Source organism: Gigantopelta aegis, chromosome 6, assembly GCF_016097555.1.
Source record: "Gigantopelta aegis isolate Gae_Host chromosome 6, Gae_host_genome, whole genome shotgun sequence".
NCBI classification, from domain to species: Eukaryota; Metazoa; Mollusca; class Gastropoda; order Neomphalida; family Peltospiridae; genus Gigantopelta; species Gigantopelta aegis.
The window spans coordinates 85,252,269-85,265,359 of NC_054704.1; the positions used below are offsets into that span (position 1 = coordinate 85,252,269).

The following is a 13,091-nucleotide window of genomic DNA, read 5'->3' on the forward strand; positions in this document are numbered from 1 at the left end:
ACGACTGGTATATCAGAAGCCGTGATATGTGCTATCCTGTATGTGGGTTGGTGCATATAAAAGATCCCTTACTAATGGAAACATGTGACGGGTTTCCTCTCTAAGACTATATGTCAAAATTAACAAACATTTGACATCCAATAGCCGATGATTAATTAATCAGTGTGTTCTAGTGGTGTCGTTAAACAAACCAAACTTAAAAATTCCAGTCTGTATTTGCTTGATGACACAGTGTCATAGCAATTCGAGCGTACGTCTTTCTTTCAAACATATATCTGTATAGGAAAAAACTAACTCGTGAAATATTTATTAATCAGGGGAATTAACCATCTTTTGTTTCCCTTTCAGACCGGGTATGCTGGCCGTGACACGGTTCGAAAAATCGATCGCGTGAAAACGCGGAGAGAAAATAACAATCTGTCCAAATTTACATTCTTTCAAAATGTGCTGCAGCATGAGAAATAGTGTACATTCGGAAGAATACAAAGTAAACAATGACATCTTTATGGTGATGTTCAGCAATAGGTCTCCAGCTGGGACCCCGTTCACGCCGTAACCAAATCAACCAGCCGCAACGTTGCCGTCGTGGTTAAAAGCATAACAAACGAGTATAAAATATTCACGAGATACCCGGCTGGTGTTTTCGAAAGCATTTGGCAGCAGACAGAAACGCACCTAATTGGTATATTGGTGTTGCGGTGCCGTGATGGTTCTATCCGCGAAGACACCCTTGAGGATCGTATTGTTAACACTGGCAGAAATGTATTCCCAATAAGCCGCGTCTGAAAGACTCCAAGGAATCGGTTACAAAAACATCTGTCCAGGTGTTTTTATTTACAAAATGGGAATCAACAGAAGACGGTTTTAAGGAGTAGTACATTATTCTTATACCATTCCTTAACCTGCCCTGCTATGTATGTAATACGTACTGTGCCATATACGGTATGCCCTACTATGTCCTATCATACCATGTGTGCCCTATCTCGCCATGTATGTTCTACTTTTTCAGGTTCTGTCCTACCATGTCATGTCATGTTCTCTCTGAGGTGCTGTTGGTCGAGGGATCGATCTACATATGTGGACTCGATGGCTTTTTCCCAGTTCCAACCAGTGTGTACAAAGGTCGTAGTGTGTTTTCTGGTTAGAAAAGATGTGTGGACAAGAAATACCTTGCTGCTTTTGGTATGATTAGTATATATGGCGGAAACGAGAGAGAGAGAGAGAGAGAGAGAGAGAGAGAGAGAGAGAGAGAGAGAGAGAGAGAGAGAGAGAGAGAAATAGAGAGAGAGAGAGAGAAAGAGAGAGACAGAGACAGACAGACAGTGTGTGTGTGTGTGTGTGTGTGTGTGTGAGAGAGAGAGAGAGAGAGAGAGAGAGAGAGAGAGAGAGAGAGAGAGAGAGAGAGAGAGAAAGAGAGAGAGAGACAGACAGACAGACAGACAGACAGACGAGCAGGAAGACAGATATACAGAGAGGGAGATACATAGATACAGACAGAGATACAAAGTGAGCGAGAAAGAAAGAAACAAAGAGACCGACAGACAGATACCCTGACAGACAGACAGATAGAAACAAAACAAACCCCACTGTATGGGCGCATGATATATGTCAGCATTGTAAGCGATATTTCCTCATGAGATTGAGAATATTGTGAAGATTTTTCAGAATGCTGAATATTGAATGCTAATATAATTTATTATTCAGTAATGAAATATCCTAATTTTATTACCCATAATTTAGCGACGATGATTGAGATTAGTATAAATAAGCTATAAAACAGATCAGTCCCGTGATCTCAGGGCTTATTTGTTTTGCAGATGAGTCTGAAGGCTGTCGTGGCCAGATGATGGATGAGTGCACGGCTCATTCAAATATCGCCATCATCTGGAGCGGGACATAGACCAGTGGTAAAGCGCTCGCTTCATGCACGATTGGTATAGGATCAATCCCCATCCGTGGGCCCATTGGGCTATTTCTCGTTCCAACCAGTGTACTGTCCCGGCTATGGCAAAATGTATATAAAAGATCTCTTGCTGCTTAGAATATAGATGTAGCCTATGTGACAGCATCGGGTTTTCTGTCTGATTTACTCTCATGGATTATACATGGTGTTGTAACTATCGCATAACATCCGTAGGATAACTGTTTGATATATACCCGTTATAGGTAATACTGTGTGAAATGTACGGTATCATATAATGATATCACACGTGTGGGTGATCCATTTATAATCGTGATTGGCTCCTCCACAGTGATGACATGAACAGTAAGGCCACATCATCTAACGAAATGAACACTGATGAAACTGAATGTTCTGTGACGTATAATGAACTGTGCAAACTTTGCCAAATGCGAATGCGACGGAAATAAGTCAAATGTTTGTTGTGAAAGGGTTACGTCTTGGTTGACAGCAAAAACATCTGCTCAGTTAAACAAACTTCCAAACATTCTACTACGCTTAATGCGTGAATATATTATCATTTGGTCGACATTATTGTTATTTTCAGCTGATTGTCCTGCCGGACAAGTTGCTAGTACACTTGTCTTGTCCTACACCCAAAACTAATTTAGCACGGGCGTTTGAACAAGCCTTAACATAGAGGCTCGTAAACCCTAGCTATATGGTGGCAATGGTTTTACACATCAAGTATCGCAGTTACCATATGTCAGACATTTGACAAAACAAGGTGCTGGGGTGTTGGTAAACAAGCATCCCTTGCCTCCGGATAAAACGTTCATATTAGTCGAACATATAAATGTCTTTTTAGGCTTCCAAGAGGAATAATACAATTGATAAAATGAGTCATAAATATCGTACAGCATGCATGCGAGTGTGGTTATTTATTACCTAACGCATACAGGATGAAGACAGAAAATAATATATCTTTCTGTGACCGGGAAAACTCTCGTAGGTTGTCAAGTTCATCAAATAAAATAATACGACCGTCTTATAGAGAGATGTGTTTTTACATTGGTAACTCATGGTATTTTTATTATATCACGGGTTATACACATTTACAATATCACGTATTTTGCACAAACTTGCACAATAATAATATATAGTTACAGCATACACCGACGCTGACATGTGTCGCATCAGGGAGGAAAATATATTTTCGAAAGTCAGTTGGGAGTTCAATTGCTGTCTACATATATCAAATCGGTTGATAGTTTATTAGGATTCGGGAAACAAATGTTGACGTTGCGCTAAATTAGATTTCTCGAGGATGATTCAAGCTTCGTTATGCCTTTGCGGAAATCAAAGATTAAACGCGATAGATATTTGTTTTTTTTATTCATTTTCATTCCACATTTGTTTTTCTAGTCCTGCATGTTCAAAATAGAAAATATCCTATATCTCATGAAACATAAGTATTGATCCTCTTTTCACTCTTAGCAACTCCATTAAATGTGACTTTCGTTATACCCAGCGCTTCTTATATCTGAACGACAAAAAAATTAAGTTTGTTTTATTTAACGACGCCACTAGAGGACATTGATTTATTTTATTTTATCATCGGCTATTGGACGTCAAACATATGCTGAACGACAAAACCTTAATACATAATTAGGGTCGTATCTCTGCACAATGCAGAGTCGAATGGGCGTATAACAAAATTGTGGTTGAGTCTACGAATCTCTGCCTTGTCTATAGGACAGCCACTCCCAAGATCCTTTACTGGAGATTTCGTCCCTCTTGCACTGCCAAAAAGAGGACTGCCACTCTCATTCGTATCGTGGCATATTCTACCACATCTCATACAAATACATATAGAACACCTCCTTTCCACTAATGACAAATAAATGGTGAAACAGCAGTCAAACCCCACACAAAAAGAAGCATATACATCCTACCACCTCATATTTCAAAATTAACTGCAGTAATTCGTTGCATATTGGCTGCAAAATCAATATTTTGATCAACGTTCAAAAGATAATGTTGAACTTTTGGCCACATGGCTTTTGAACTTATGTGATGAAGTCTAGAAACTGCTAAAGCTTTCAATCTGGACTTCAGTGTTTTATTAGTCTTAGCAAAGAGGAACTCTGTTCGAGTGATTTTTTACTCAGGTAACACAAACTTTATTGTATAGTGACTAACGTTCTGGTGATTTTTAAGTTTGTACTTGCAATTTTACAATGTAACATGTCATCATGTAACTGACTGACTACTGACTGACTGCGAACACGTGAAATATTGTGCACTGGTATCTTAATCTCTAGACACTCTTTATTTTCGTGTTTGTATCCAATTTAGGTTCAAGCACGCTGCCCTGGGCACACACCTCGGATATCTGGGCTTTCTGTCCAGGACAATGAGTTAGTTTGTTAGTGGTTAGTGAGAGAGAAGAGGGTGTAGTGGTCTTACACCTACCCATTGAGTTGTTAAAACTCGCTCTGGGTGGGAGCCGGTACCGTGCTGCGAACCCTGTATCTACCAGTCTAATATTATATCCGATGGCTTAACCATGACACCATCGAGGTCGGTTTTCCGCCCTGATTCCTGCCATATCTAGAAGGGGAGGTCATCTGTTCTAAAATCAACCACCGAATAGGATAGAACAGGACATAGGATTTAACGTGCACATTCAGAACATGTTGTTGTAGAGCACGCCTTTCATGGGCGCAGGAGTTGACTCTCGCCTACGTGTCCGCCCAGAACAGGACAGCTTTTCCTGATAGAGTCGCAGGCTGGGGTGGGCCGGCGCTGGCGTGTGCATGGAGCACAAGCAGCCTGACCAGGGTCGGTAGCGGGTGAGGGATTTTGTTTCGGTGCTATTGAATTTGCAAATGTCCCGTAGGATTAAAGTCAAATAGAAATTGTTGCGTAATTTCTTAAAGGTAATTTGACGCATAACCTAGAATGGTTCGCCGAAATTGTAATGGAGCTAATTTGGTTGATTTGACTTGGTTGATCGAAGGGAAGCTCCACAACCATCTGCACAATGAAGAGAATTGGAAGTATTGACTTGTGACGTCAGAGGGGTACGAGTGAACAGAAAGACTATTCTCCCCATCCCAACCTGCGACTCTATCGGGAAAAGCTGTCAGCAGAAAGGCCGGAAGCAAGTATCGGGATGTATAACAGTGTAGTAAAGGACTAGCAGGAGGTACGAAGATCGATCCTTACAAAACCCTCTCAGGTGTTGTCTTTTCCAATCAATGTTCCAGATAAAAGGCCTTGACATGTGCTGTGCTTAAAGTGTATACACAAGAGATTTTCCTGCTAAATGAAAAATGGTAACATGCGTAAAGCCTTACTTAGTGAGACGGCAATGTGTGATACCTGCCATTCAAACAAATAAGTGGGAAATGTGCCTTTTCAGCTAATAAGTAGCTTTTTGTCTAGGAGACTGTATATCATTGTACCCTGATTCTTGTTGTTTTGTTTTGATTTTGTTGTTGTAGGTGGTGGTTGTGGTGGTGGTGATGTATTTGTTGTTGTTAATATTGTTGCTATTTTGAATTTGGCTTCTTCTCTCTCTCTCTCTCTCTCTCTCTCTCTCTCTCTCTCTCTCTCTCTCTCTCTCTCTCTCTCTCTCTCTCTCTTGTGTGTATGTGTGTATTTTTGTGTTTTGTTGTTTGATTGACAAAACATTTAATTGGATATAATCAGGCACGGCGTAAGCAAGAAGACATTAGGGGGCTGAGTGAAATCGAGGGCGCAACGCAAAGTTTCTAGGGGATTCATGGGTATACTCTACCGATTTTTTTTTTAACTGAACCGAAATGCAATTTCCTGCATTCTACAAGTAAAATTCATCTCTGCCTTAAGATTTACTAACAATAATATTTTTGATTCAGAATTACTGGGGTCTACAGCCTCTCCCCACTCTCCCTGCTCCACCATGCCTTTAAAATGTGTATATAGAAAAGGACTGGGCACAGATTATCCATCCATACGAGGCTCTCTCCGTTTACAAACATAAAATTTTACAGTAACTGCGACCGCAGTTTTTCAATAATATAAGTACATAAAGTAAACGTTTGTTAGAAACGATTGAATAAACTGAAATAACGGGAAAGATTTAGAAATAATCGATGGTTTAACAGTATTCATTACTGACATTTTATTTTCTTAGACGGCCCAACTGGTAAATAATAACAATAATAATAGTAACAAATTAATGATTCCGTACCATGAGATAAAAGTTTTTTTAGTCCAATCGTTGTGTCTGTTTAATGTATTTGTGAACATGCTCAAATAGTTGTTTATTGATATTGTCATTTAATGTGTCTCAACCGTTTAATATAAAATTACAGATTAATTGGTTCAAAACTGCTTAGAGATGTTACACGAATTCGTTTTTTGCTGGTTATAAAATTGACATTCAACGACATAATATATGCTCTCAAAGTAATGTCCACAATTACGTGAGGGATACATAGATAGTCCATAGGGATATAGGTTTGCATCTAAAGTACTACAGAAATGTCTTAATCTAGTATGTCAAACGTTTCCTTTTCCATTTCCGCATGTGTTGTTGTTGTTGTTTTTGTTTTGTTTGTTTTGTGTCGATTTTTTGTGGGGTTTTTTGTTTTTTTGTTTTTTTGTTTTTTGTTTTGTTTTGTTTTATTTTGTTCCATAGTGATGTTAACCTGGTATGGAAGTGATCTTGCTATCAACTCAGACTAAACATTTAATAGCAGTGGAGATCTTTTCCAGAAATTATATGCGTGGGAGGTGCGTTCGAATTATTATTCAATTATAGATTCTGCGTCTCCGAATTATTTTTGTTTTGCAAATTATACCTAATTATTTCATTATTTTCAATTACTTTTATATCTAGCCCCGTGTGGTCATTTTTGGAGGAATAATTCTAATTAAGCAATGTGCTGGGGTGTCATTAAAACTATTTGATTTCTCTTCTAAACACGAGATCGTTACAGTATTAACATCATCAAGCGAGGGCGATACACCAACTAAGCGCGGCATGCGGTCGGATTGAAGCACGAAACATTTTTCATGGTCGTTCTCAGAAGTGCATTATTCTTAAAACAACAAGTATTTTAGCGCAAGCTCATGGACGATTGTTAATTCATAATTGAACACTTCAGCAAGCAGTGCCTGTGGCGCAATTACCCTGTTGTGCTGCGAAATTAAACAAATGCATCGCAGGAAATTACTGCACGCACGAGATAACGGCTCTGTATGTTTCATGAAGATGGACGCGTGTTGAGGAAATGGTGTTTTTTCCAATCCACTCTTTCTTTCCTCTCAAGAGCACAAAGCTGAACCCGATATGTACAGCCCGTATTCAAAAACAAGGCACTGAAGAATTCATATTGAACATCTAAATGGATTCGTTATTCATCGAACATTTGCTACAAAAGAATTGTAAAAATATACGTAGGTCCTGCTAGACGTGGAGTAATTGTCTGAGTTAAGCTAGCGACATGCCGGCTGTCAGTGATTACAATGGCGCAAAATTTGTTATCGAACTTCTGAACATCGCCCGAAGTAATATTACATGGATTTTAGTTGTGTTTAAAGCAATATCGGTTATTGAGAAAATATGTCCCGCATTTTACGTTTAATTAACTCATTGATTTAGCATCAAGGTCTGTATTATGTCCATAATAGGTTTCCATAAGGTTGACCTGTTACATTCAGATGGTCTCGGCATTTCTGATTTCATTATCAACACTAGCATAATCGAGGGCAAAATGGATAATGCACGTTTGAATGATATCAATATATCTGTGTACGTATGCAAACAGTATGTGTGTGTGTATGTATGTATGTTTCTTTGTTTTTGTTTGTATGTATGTATTGATGTGTGTATTTGTGTGTGTGTGTGTGTGTGTGTGTGTGTGTGTGTGTGTGTGTGTGCATTGATGTATGAATATCTATATATTGTATGTATGTGTGTAGGTAGGTAGGTAGGTATTATGTATGTGTGTGTGTGTGTGTGTGTGTGTGTGTGTGTGTGTGTGTATTGATGTATGTATGCGTGTTCGTGTGTGTGGATGTGTATATTATATGTTTAACCATCTGCCTGTATATAATACATATGGAGCGGGATTAGTTCAGGCGGCAGGGCGCTCGTCTGGGGTGTTTGGTCGTAGCAGCCAACCTCCTAGGCCGACTTATTAGATTTCACCCATCCAAACCAGTATATCAAAGGCCGTGATATGTATTATCTTGTCTATGGAAAAGCGCATATAAAATATCTCTTTCAACTAGAGAAAAGATGTAGCGCGCTTCCTCTGAAACTACGTGTCAGAATTACCAAATATTTGACATCCAATAACCGATGATGATTAATAAATCGAGGCACATTAGTGGTGTCGTTAACTTTTGTGTAAATTTTAACATCCCCCCCCCCTCTCTCTCTCTCTCTCTCTCTCTCTCTCTCTCTCTCTCTCTCTCTCTCTCTCTCTCTCTCTCTCTCTCCTGTATCTCCGTCTCTCTCTCTCTCTCTCTCTCTCTCTCTCTCTCTCTCTCTTTATCTCCGTGTGTGTCTCTCTCGTCTCCTCTCTCTCTCCTCGTCTGTCTCCTCCTCTCTCTGTCTCCTCTCTGTCTCTCTCTCTGTCTCTGTCTCTCTCTCTGTCTCTCTCTCTCTCTCTGTCTGTCTCTCTCTCTCTCTCTCTCTCTCTCTCTCTCTCTCTCTCTCTCTCTCTCTCTCTCTCTCTCTCTCTCTCTCAGAGATAGGTGTTAAAATTTAAACAAAATATATATATATATATATATATATATATATATATATATATATATATAAACCTTGTATTCATGACTCCTTGTTACCGTCCTCGGTGTTAATACCAATGTTAATACCATTGATTTTAAGTCTGGCTGGTGCTGTGTTCGTATCCCAGTATCGATTCTAACCCACTACCCTGGTAGAAAATCCTAATAAGTGATCTATGTACCCATGGCATATATAGTTCTTGAACGTTTAAGTGCCTCTAAGCAAGAAAATAAATTAAACAGAAATTTAAAGTGGGCAACTCGAATAATTAAAAGCAACCCTCTGTTACTAATCACAGATGCAAATATGCTTTTAGTTTTTAGTTGTACTGCAACGCAATGTCATATCGACCTATGTACAGATTAAGTTAATAACATCTCATTTTAAATGGAAATGTGTTCAACACTAAGTCGGTCTATAGTGCCCGATCACGTGTCCTCGCACGCAAAACAATGAGCGATCACTCGGCACGCAAATCGTACTATGGATTGGAACTTAGCGTGAAGACGTAGTTTAAAAGTATTGTACTCACCTCGCCGGCTCCGTCGTGTTTCTCTGATACTGCGGGTCGGTTGTCGAGGCAAAAAGATAGATAAATTATCAAGTGGTAAGAAGTGCTGTGCTGTCAGCCCGTAATGCGATGCTAGTGAGTCGTACGAAGACAATTGACCACGTGCTACTGCTGTCACCGTTATCAACGCGATGACAAACATTATCGCAACGTTCAAAATAATGAACCAACCAGAGGCGGACGGCGGCGGTGATTGGCGGGTACGGAAGAAGAAAAAGTTCTGTTAATGAATTTACTTGTTCGGCGTTGGTTCACGTATTTGTGAATAATGGCCAAACAGAATGGATTACCTGACCGGCGCGATGTCCGCTAACTTGTCGTTAATCACTGGCCACGGGCGGCCCGATTTCTTAGTTGTCCAAACAAATTGGATTAACTGGCGGCCTTTTGTGGTGCTTTCTGGTATTGCGTCGTCATAGGATTCCATCAGTATCCAGCAAACTGGTGCCAATCAATGCCAGTGGCGGTACTGGGGAAAGGTCCTGAGGGGAAGTTATTGCTCTTTGCCGCCAGGGTGCGTCGTGTAGAGATGATTCTGCTATGGCTTCTGTGTTATAATGTTCATCCTCTTCTTCTTCTTCTTCTTCTTTCTTTCCTTGTTTCTTAATTCTGGTATAAGATAGAGACTTCTTGTTTTCAGTAAAAGAAAGATAAAAAGTATGATTCGTTTAACGACACCACTGGATCACATTAATTAATTAATCATCAGCTGTTGGATGTCAAATTTGGTACCGACTCACGTCGCCAAGGACAAATGCACCCAAGACACTACACTGTCTATATAATAGAGCTATGCATAAGCATAGTCACAGAACATTAAGAAATCTAAACCATGGCTGCACGTTTCAGGTTTCGTTATTCGAACATTGATTTGTGATATATAACTATACATTAATGAATATCAAAATTAATATGCACTGTAGGTTCCGTGTATCCCGGGATCGGGTGATATCGAGATAGATCAACTGGAGCACGGACCTGTCAAGTAGTCCCATATCGAAATGGAAATACTGCGGCGTCATCTCATCATCATCCATGTTTGTAATGTCCATATATATATATATATTTGTTTGTTTCTGTGTTAAATGTTTGTGGCGTTTAAACAAAAACAACAAAATATTATCTAGTCTACCCGTACACGATAAGAGTGACAATACTTGGTTGTAACTTTTATGGACATGAAACTCAATGTGCACTCTTTACATTTCATATTAGGCAATTTGGGCATTAAGTACATTTGATGCTGTCCCTTTATACCCGGACATGCGCGTATATCAAGTAAATAAATATATTGTTTTTAATTCCATTGCCTAAGAACAAAAAACTGTAAATAACCTATTGTGAAAACAGTCAAATCAACAGAAATAGAGCTAATTTCACAAAACATCGTAAGTTTACGTCTGCAGTTATGGCGCGCATACATTTGCACGTGTTTTGGCATCTATTTCACAAAGAAAAATACATCATTACCAAAATGGAGCATTTTAAGGACGAAGGGAAATGAAATATGTATACTTCTAACTATATTTATTGTGCTATAACAATAATAAGAATTATGGTTTAGTCATATATTTACGTTTACGTGCAGAGAGAGAGAGAGAGAGAGAGAGAGAGAGAGAGAGAGAGAGAGAGAGAGAGAGAGAGAGAGAGAGAATACCTTTAACATGCCCATGTACCACTAAGGTTTCAGGCATGTCTGTCACGGGCCAAGTCTCTGGATAGCCAGTGGCCAGGGCCCCATTTCACAAAACATCGTAAGCCTAGTTTTGCACGTAAACATAAATCTACAATTCTTATTACTATTATAGTAGTTCAACAAATATAGTTAGAGTAACACATATTTCATTTTCTTCTGTTTTTAAAATACTCCAGCTTCTGTAATTATGTAATTTTGTGCGTGAAATTGATGCCAAACACGTGTAAACGCACGACTGGTATAACTGCTACTAGCAGATGTAAACTTACGATGTTTAGTGAAATTGGGCCCTGGTTTACATTTTGTGATTTCTTTTTAGAAGTTGTTTATAGGTCTATTAGCAATATATCACACACAGAGCAATATTTTATGTTTTATTGAGAGGGTACATACTAAATTAATGTGTGCTTAGATATTGTTTTCAGACATGAAAGCCAAAAACACATACCTTATCAAGTGAAGAATACACTACAATTTTATCTACTGCATATTCTACTTGTTCTGATTGTTGATATGCTCAGCACGTTTAGATACGCACATTGTAAGTTTATTATGTAGCAAACACCATCAATATTTCATAAAACACGAATGCATTTGTCCCAAGAAGCATAAATATTAACTTGATACATCGCTTTATCAGAATGACGATAACATCATTGGTGAAACCTTACACAAACAAAAGAGCTCATCTGACTTGTACATTATTAATTTGCCCCTGACGAGGTGGCCAGGCACGGTGCATCCATTGTGGCTTGCGAAGACCGCGTTTAGCGAGCGTGACTTTTTACCAGTTTACACCGGCTCGTCACATTTGCCGCGGAATTCTTAAGTGCTACTTGAAGGAGTATAACAGCGGTGTGAATGTTAAGTGATTTAATTTTAATCTCTCGTAGGCAACTCAAAGACAAAACTTCGGTGTGAGACCCTCTGCCGCAGAGCATGTCTTATTTTTGGTAACATTAATCAGACGACGGGGCATTTAACCCGAGCCGTTCAAAATTGACTTCAGGTAATGGTCTAAATACCAGCTAAAGAAAATATTTTCCTTTCTAGTACGGGGTGTGTGTCAGTGTGCTTTAGTTTCGAAGCACAACGATGCATCTCACTCCAATGTAACAGGGATGAACATGGTAGGATACAGCAAGCCAAGATACCGAAATGGTGCTTTGGCTTAAGAAGATGGGTACACGAATGAAATTAAAAATAGGGATTCAAAATGACACTTAAGCACATTTTCAAATACAGCTATAATCTGGGTCTCACATATTAAATACTAGTGACATTGTATTTTCAACACTTGAGAAAGCAAACAGTTCCGCCACAAAAGAGCAAGACATTTTATATGTATTCTCTCATAGACAGTGGTCTTGAAGCGTTAAAATTACTTTGAATAAAAGCCGGCATTGGGATGCGAACACGGTACCTGCTAGCTTTGAGGCCTATGGTTTAACACTACAAAACTTAAAGTTTGTTTTGTTTAACGAGACCACTAGAGCACATTGATTATTAATCATTGGCTACTGAATGTCAAATATTTGGTAATTAGAGAGGAAACCCGCTACGTTTTTCCATTAGTAGCAAGAGATTTTTTTATATGTACCACCCCACAGACAGGATAGCACATACCACGGCCTTTGATATACCAGTTGTGGTACACTCGCTTGAATGAGATATAGCCCAATGGGCACACCAACGGGGATCGAACCCAGACCCATCGCGCATCAGGCGAGTGCTTTACCAACGAGCTACGTCCCGTTCCCTTTAACCATTGAAGCACCGAGGCCGGGTTTGACCTTTCAATAGCATTGTGACTATAAAAGTATAATAAACATTGTGGGGAGATAATCGTGTAATCACTATTAACAACAGCGTGTGACAAACGTGTGGCTGTATTTCCTGGCCAAACCGTCTGAGTCAGTATTAGCCGTTATTGACGACCCACTTGACACAACAATCAATGTTTACTCGCCGAAAGAAACAATGATTATTAATCGATACTGCTCATATACCCAGCCGCTTGGTTGTTTAACCACTTCGATCGTCGATTGATGTCGACAGGATTCCAAACAGCCGGCACAATGCGACATGATTAGTGGTTCCAGACTAGTTTTTTTTATTCTCTTGGCTTTTT

The 13,091-nt window shown here is 39.3% G+C and overlaps 1 protein-coding gene across 1 annotated transcript in view; it reads right to left on the bottom strand.

Annotated features, from left to right (window-relative positions):
• Positions 1 to 9,364, bottom strand: part of LOC121375982 (putative protocadherin beta-18) — a 46,952-nt gene extending 37,588 nt beyond the window's left edge. The window contains exon 1 of the mRNA XM_041503730.1: positions 9,226 to 9,364. The gene's annotated coding sequence lies outside the window, so the exon portion shown is untranslated. The remainder of the gene's footprint in view (positions 1 to 9,225) is intronic.
• Positions 9,365 to 13,091: the final 3,727 nt, after the last annotated feature.